Source organism: Cervus canadensis, chromosome 11, assembly GCF_019320065.1.
Source record: "Cervus canadensis isolate Bull #8, Minnesota chromosome 11, ASM1932006v1, whole genome shotgun sequence".
Lineage (NCBI taxonomy): Eukaryota > Metazoa > Chordata > Mammalia > Artiodactyla > Cervidae > Cervus > Cervus canadensis.
Window position 1 is genome coordinate 43,823,905 of NC_057396.1, and position 7,839 is coordinate 43,831,743.

A 7,839-nucleotide genomic window follows, 5' to 3' on the forward strand; every position below is an offset into this window, starting at 1 on the left:
TCATAGTATGTCTGTCAAATCAGGAGCTCGAAATACTCTTCTCTGTTCCTTTGGGAAAGTTTCTGGCTACTTCAGAGTCAAGGTTTCACTCCTAGAGAAAACAAAAATTGATCCCCACACTGTTGGGTTTTTGTCCCTCTAAAACCACTGACTTGCAATACTTTTACTCCATTTATGCACTTGAACTGTCTTCTTGGAAACCTTGGAAAGGGAAGAGTGGATGCCTGACCTTGGAGCCAGAAGAAATGTGCTCAAAAAAAAAAAAAAGAAAAGAAAAGAAATGTGCTCATGTCCCAGTTACCTTTGGGTGATTTGAGATAACCTTTACCTGTCAGAAAGACAGTTTTCTTTTCGAAATGAAATCATTAATCTCCCCCTCTCTTCCTCCTTGAGATCATATGATATTAAATGGAATGATAAATATAACAAAACTTTGGTACCTAGGAAATTTAATTTGTGGAATCACTGCATAGATATGTGTTCCCAGGAAGATGTCAGAATGTGACGTAGCTGGATCAGGCTCCTGGGTGTTTGTCACATATCTGGTATGAGAACACAGTCTAGAGTCCCCAAATCTTCAAAGGCTGCTCCCTTAAAGGGAGGTTCTCAGAACAGCATGATATTTCATGATCTCTGGGAATAATTACAAACAACTGGAGAAGACATTATGAACACTAAATGAATAGTGGTCTGAATCTCATGTGTTTGTAAAGAGTCTGATGCTGACACATCGGTGTGCAAATTCAGACACATGGATGGCACTGTTCCATTCTGGCGCCTAAATTATGTGACCAAGTTGAATCAACTCTTTGCAGCAATATTTAGAATATTTCTTAAGATTCAAGTCTGTTTTGGGGAATCTAAACAGAAAGATAAAGGAAAACTGTATCTCTTTTATTCCCAGAGCAGAAAGTTAAATATAGAGGAGTTGTCTCTAATTCTAGGTGCTTCACAGGTAAAGACTCAACCTTCACATGATAAGCCAAGCACATATTAAATATGGGAACCTGAGTTACATAGTAACACACAGTGTGAGTTAAATTTATGAAGCCACAGGGTTTTGATACTGTAATATCTTATTCCTAATACTGGTCCTGACCCAAACTCTTCAACTTCCTATGACCAAAATTTTCTACCATAGAATGTGGTCCTTTCAAAGTTTACAGAACAATCTAGCCATGATTTGTGAACAGAAATCTAAGCTAAATATATACTCTTGTTTTTCTGCCTTGAGCATTGTTTTATCTTAATTGTCCATGAGGTAACTCTATTAGCTTTAAATTATTTTACCAGTATAAAAGGACCATCTCTGTCTTCCCATAAGTAGCTTTTCATGATGCCATTCACATCCTACTGAGAAAAAAGAAAACATGAGTCAAAAAGTGATAGGTGCCCCCACTTAAAAAGCTTATTTACATCCCCATCAGCCCTTGATTGTGGAAATAAAGATGGTCTCAATGTAAGAGCCAGAAAGTAAAGACAAGAGTGAGGGCAATCATTCCAGAATGTGATGTTGTCAGATTTCTAGAAAGATAAAATCTCCAACCTCTGTGGAAGCACGAGGCTTCTAGTATATGGAAATGAGACATATTTATGGGAAAAACAAGAAGCCTATAATTCTGGTGACCCAAGAGATGATTTGAATAATTCATGATTATATAATTTATTAAACAAAATTGAAGTGATATACAAATTTTGTGCGGAGCATTAAACCAGGCTTTCGAGAATCAAAGATGAATACGTAATATAATTCTAATATTCCTCAAGCTATTCATATGGCTTTCATTGAGGGTACAGGCAAACAAATATATCCATGTAGGTGCTTTTCAGGTGTCTCTCTTCTCATTTTGTATACAATTAGTACTCTCTTCCACTCCTTTAAAGTCAGCATACACAGGTGCAGTTGATTTCCAACTCTCTTATTTCTACTCACCTTTGTCTCTTAAATAAATATTAATATATTTAGTAGTAAATAAGCCACAGGAAAGAATAACTTAGAATATCTAATATGTAACTTGTTATTCACCAACCAGTTGTTTCCTTTCTTGTAATCATTTCCATAAAGTTACCAATATACACTCACTTTCTAAAACCTGGGGCATTTACTTGCAGTTCAGTCTCTATTGAGTCTGTTTAGCCCAGATGCTTAACATTTTTTAGACATGTAATCTTCTTAATTACTACATTTAATGTTTTATTTATTTTAACTGGTATGTACCACTATACTTAGTCTCCTTTACCACAGATTTACTTTCCCCATGTCACCAAAATCGAGGACAACATTTGAATTCAAAAGAAAAAAAAAAAAAAAAACCTCTCTACATTAGGGCTCTTTTGTGTATGTGACAAAAATCAAATTAGACTAGAATAAGTAGGGAAGGAATACAGGATTGGAGCAGGGGAAGCAGTCACCACTTTAATCAAAGTTTAATTTTGAAACTCAAACACTGTCCTCAGAATCTGGTCTGTGTCTTTCTCCAATTCTACTTATTTGACCTATATTGATTCTTTTTCTCAGTTTATACAAGAAACACAAACATCCTGATATAAACTCCAGATGAAGAGAGCTTCTCTTCCCAGATGTAGCAAAATGTTCAGGTTCCTGCATGCATTTGCTTACACAGAATCAGATTCATATTAAAAGCATCACTACATTGTTGTGGAAAGAAAATGAAGGGATGCTGAAGAAAGTTTCTATTTTTTTTGAAACTAAGTTAATATTAGCCTGAAGTATATCTAAATAAGACAGGAAACACATTTTAATCACTAGACCAACCAGTAGGGAAAAAATAAAATAAAAAAATACCACCTTGAACACAGGGAAACAAAAGGTTATACTAGTTTATATTCGTTTAATACAAAATAAGCTAGTTAAGGAGAAAAAGAATGAAAACTACAATAGCCACATAGGAAGTAAAAAGCAAAACAGTAAATTTAAACACAGTCACATCAACAATTGCATAAATGTCATGTAGTAATGCCTCAATTGAAATCAGAGATTTGTTGAACTGGATAAAAAGCAAAATTCAGTTCTTGCTATTTACAAGAGACATAGTCAAGGCACAAAAAGGGGAAAGTTAAAAAAGATAGAAAAATAAATACCATGCTTGCACTTCATGCAAGCAGAAATACAAAAAATAAGTCAAAGATTTTTATTAATATTAGATAAAATACTTTAATATTATGGGAAGATGGAGGGAAATTTTATAATTATAAAATGTTCACTACATCAAAAATATACAACAGTTATAAATATAGATGCATGGAACAGCAGAGCTTCAAAATACTTGAAGCAAAAATAAAAGGAGAAATACACAATTCAATAATAATAGTTGCATATTTCAATAACTCACTGTCAGTAAGATAACAGCTTATATGAACCATCAAATATATTGAAGACATGTACAATACTATCAACCGAGTTCACCCAATTGACATATAAAGATAATTTTACTCAATGAATGAGAAACATACAGCATTTTCAAATTCATAATAAATTTTTTTTCTGGATATACAGTACTTTAGCCCATAAACAAGTGGCAATAAATTTATAAGCTTGAAATAATAAAAATATATGTTCTCTAACGGGCTTCCTCAGTGGCTCAGTGGTAAAGAATTCATCTGCAATGCAGGAGATGCAGCAGACTTAGGTTCAATCTCTGGGTCGGGAAGATCCCCTGAAGGAAATGGCCACCCACTCGTGTTCTTGCCTGGAAAATCCCATGGACAGAGGAGCCTGGTGGGCTACAGTCTTTAGGGTCTCAAAGGGTTAGACCTGAATGAGCAAGCACCCATGCACAAGTTGTTCTCTAATTATGTCAGAATTAAATTTGAAATCCACAACAGAGGTTAAACTGAGAAATCACCAAGTATTCTCTCATTAACAACACATTTTAAAATGCCCAAGGTTTAACAAACAAACAAAATTTAAAGAAAAAGAAAACTGTGAAGGAAATTTGAGTGCATGTTGAGCTGAATGAAAATTAAAACTAAACAATAAAAATGTGTGAAATGTTAATTAAATATACTTATATCATTAAACCCTGTATCAGAAGAGATGGTCACAAATCAGTGATAAATTTCCAATTCAATAAACAGAAAGGAAGAGTAAATTAAACCAGCACACCCACCCAACACACACCAACACCCCAACACACACAAAGAAAAAAACAAATGTAACAGCAGAAATAAATGAATAAGAAAGTTTAAAAATAAACAACAAAAAAAGAAAGCTTAAAAGTAAACAAAATAACTAAAACAATGCTTTTTTAAAAGATCAATAAATTAACAAAACATAGCTAAAGTGACCAAAAACAATGAAAAAGCAAATCACCAAAATCAGGAATAAAAGACATTATTGTGATTATTGTAGAAACTAAAGGGATAATAGAGGATTGATATAACAACTGTATGCTTACAAATCAGACAACTTAAAATAGACAACTTTCTACAAGACATACAATAACTGACTCAAGGACTTTAAAAAAAAAATCTAAATGATCCTAACACAAGCAAGATATTTTAAACCCTTTCAATAAAAAAACATCCAGAGTGAGATACTTCAATAGTTAATTCCATTGAATATCTAGAGAATAAATAGCAATCCTTCAAAAACTTTCTTTGGAAATAGAGAAACAGGGAGAAAATCTCAACATATTGAGTGGAGAAAAAAAGCCTCTTGGAATCTGAGGTGTTTTTGTTTGTCTATGACTAAGCTGCATCATGATGAAGCACCCGATAAATACTTAACACTAGATCACAGATAACAGGGGCTTCTAGAAAATCGCCAAACACAGTGAATCTCCTCTCCACAATCAAATATTTACAGGGAAATTGGCACATTAAAAAAATGAAAATTTCCCTTATTATTCTTGCATTCAATTCATGCATTCTCTTATTCTTAAAACCTGTGAAATAGATGCAGAGAAGGAGTACTGGTGGCCCAAAACAACCTTACTGACAACACTACAAAGAGTATAGCAACCCAGAAGAGATGGAAACTTAGTCTTCATTTTTTTTCATACCTTGGATCCTCAGACGTCTTTCCAAGTCTTACCTGCAGCATCTCCATTCCTGATTCCTGCAAATGATGCTCCAGATCTGAGATGAGATCTCTCGCCAATTGACTCTACTGGACCAGCTCATTCTCAGAATTTGCCATGTTCTGTAGACCAACTTCCTCTTCATTTCTCAACTTTTGCAGTTCCTTCAGCTCCTCACTGTCCTGGATCACTCTGTTTTTTTAACTCTGCCTGGACATTTTTCTCATGTTATACTCGATTCTTCAGGAATGAGAGACAAAGAGGAGGAGAGCAATTCATGGTGAAACTGACTTTGCCCATTTTTTCTATTTGACTTCAAAAATATGGGCCCAAATCTGACCCAAGTTGTTGAGGACAACTCAGAGCCAATTGGGATCCCTGGGTGTGGGCAGGCTTCACACTTCTGTCCAGGATGCTCATGCCTCCCTGTATTACTGCTGACCCCCTCCCACCGCCCTCTGCCCTAAAGTTGAACACCAAGGACAAAGCCATGAGCCATAAATGTCTTCTGAGAGTCAAAAGTTAAAACACATGACAAGAATGGAATATGAAATTTGTTTGTCATCCTTACCAGAGTCCCTCTATAAGAATATCTCCCTCCAAATATCTGTGGCCATTTGTGATATGTTCCCTTTTCAGCCACCATTCTTATCAGTAAAGGATGAAGAAAAGGCCTAGTCAAATAACTTAACTGTCAAGGAACAAAGAAGAAGGCAGCTCCTTGTGATCAACCCAAGGTCCTGCCAAGATATCTATCTAACTTCCTTAGGAAGTGTCTCCTCCTACCTTCCAGGTAGATATCTCTTTTCTGAAGTCAGATCCCATCTTCTCAGCTTCCTGCTTCTCCCTCTTCAATCTCTCCAGATATGACTGGAGCATTTTCTGTGAGAAAAGAATCACATCAGAGTCAAGAAGGGCCTTCTCAGCAAGACTGTAGAGGATAAATGGCGAAATCAGGCTGATTTCCCAAAAATAAATAAATAAATAAGCTTTACATAAACTGAGAACAGCAATTAGAATCTGATTTTGAAAAAAATACTGAGGTGAAGAATGTGTTCGTTACAACTCAAGAGACAGAAATCACCATCTTCTCTCACCAGAAAGAAGATTGGTTCTCTTTGTTCTAGAAGAAACCTGATTCTACAGTAGGAAAAAAGTATACCTCAAACTAGAACAATCTCAGTGTTCTAGTTACCGTCCTGTTCAATAGGGGTAATGAGAACTTCTCCTGGGCACAGATCTCTACCTATTAACACAAGATGCATGAATGTCTACTTCTGACTAACAGTCTGTATGTAGGGCTATTACTTTGTAAGTGGGTGAGTGCACAGAAATGTTTTTCAGATATTAGAATGAGAGAAAAGGAAGGAGAGAGTAATTCATGGTGAAGCATATCCCCTTCAGGGATCATAGCCTTGTTATGGTGAGAGGGCTGCATAACTCAATGAATCTATGAGCCATGCAGTGCAGGGCCACCCAAGATGGACAGGTCATAGCGAAGAGTTCTGACAAAATATGGTCCACTGGAGGAGAGAATGGCAAATCACTCCAGGACTCTTGCCATGAGAATTCCATAAACAGTCAAACTCAGAGACGGTGGAGCGCAGAGGAGCCTGGCATACTTGCAGTCCTTGGGGTTGCAAACAGTGGGACATGGCTTAGTGACTGAATAACAACAACATGGGAAAAAAAGAATCACAGGCCGTAGGTTCATGGTGACCAGGTAGTTAAAGTCCAATGCCAAGTAGAGATTTCCCCTCAAGTATCATTTTCTGGCCTTTCTTTCCTCAACTCTGGTCTCTTACCTGGTACTGTTGGGCAACCTCCTCCATGAGGAACATGCGGTGACCACAGTGCCCCTGGGTCACGTGCAAAGATAGCAAATGAGCTTCCCATCTTCCTCACAGAAGAGTGGGAGTTTCTGTCCATGGTGCAGAGATTTCTGTTTTGCTCCTCCAGGCTCCCCTTGACCTCCCTGAACCTCTTCACTATGCTGGTCTCATGCCTTTTCGGCCACAGTTTCCCAGGCTCATAACTGAATCTGCACACAGGGCAGTTACTCTCTCCCTCTTGGCCAATATTTGACTCCTAGTCATTTGTAGTGATGCAGGCTTGGTAGAAGCTTTGGCCACAGTCAGGGCTCAAAGGTTCTGTCAGAAGCTCCAGGCAAATGGGGCAGGTCACTTCCTCCTGTAAGTTCACCAGGATTACTGAAGCCATGACAGCTGCTTGCCTGCTCTGACCTCTCCTGGCTTCTGTGGGTTCTCTTGCTCACAGACCCCTGCATGATTGGGAAAGTTAAAGGGGGAGAGTAAGAAAGGTAGACATACATGATACTAACTGGATATAAATCAAGTACAGTCCAAAACCAAGTTACTGAAGGACACAAAAGAAAATGTGAAAAAAACAAGGGAAAGAGCTTGATGACCTGGTGAAAAGAATATTTCATGATAATTTTAAGCACTTTATTCACTCATATCACATAACAAATTCCATCTTTATGTGTGTAATGATTTTGTGTAAAATTATTTAATTTTACTAAACAGAAGGATGATCTGAGACGTTTTCTACCAAGATACTTGTATGACTCACTGTCTATCCTGCTTTTTCATTCCTATGCCCCCAAATTATCCTCAGTATGAATAGGTTGAAACCACTTATGCCTTTGAGCATGCATACCTAGTCTTCTCACATGGAATGGTAGCCACGATTTTGATACGACTCTCTCTCATACTTCAATAAACCCTTTCAATAAACCTTTTCACAAAGACCTGCTCTAACTAAGTTGTTTACAGTG

At 36.9% G+C, this 7,839-nt stretch overlaps 1 pseudogene; it reads right to left on the minus strand.

Annotated features, from left to right (window-relative positions):
- On the minus strand, positions 1–7,262 carry LOC122449269 (annotated as a pseudogene).
- Between the last annotated feature and the right edge of the window lie 577 nt (positions 7,263–7,839).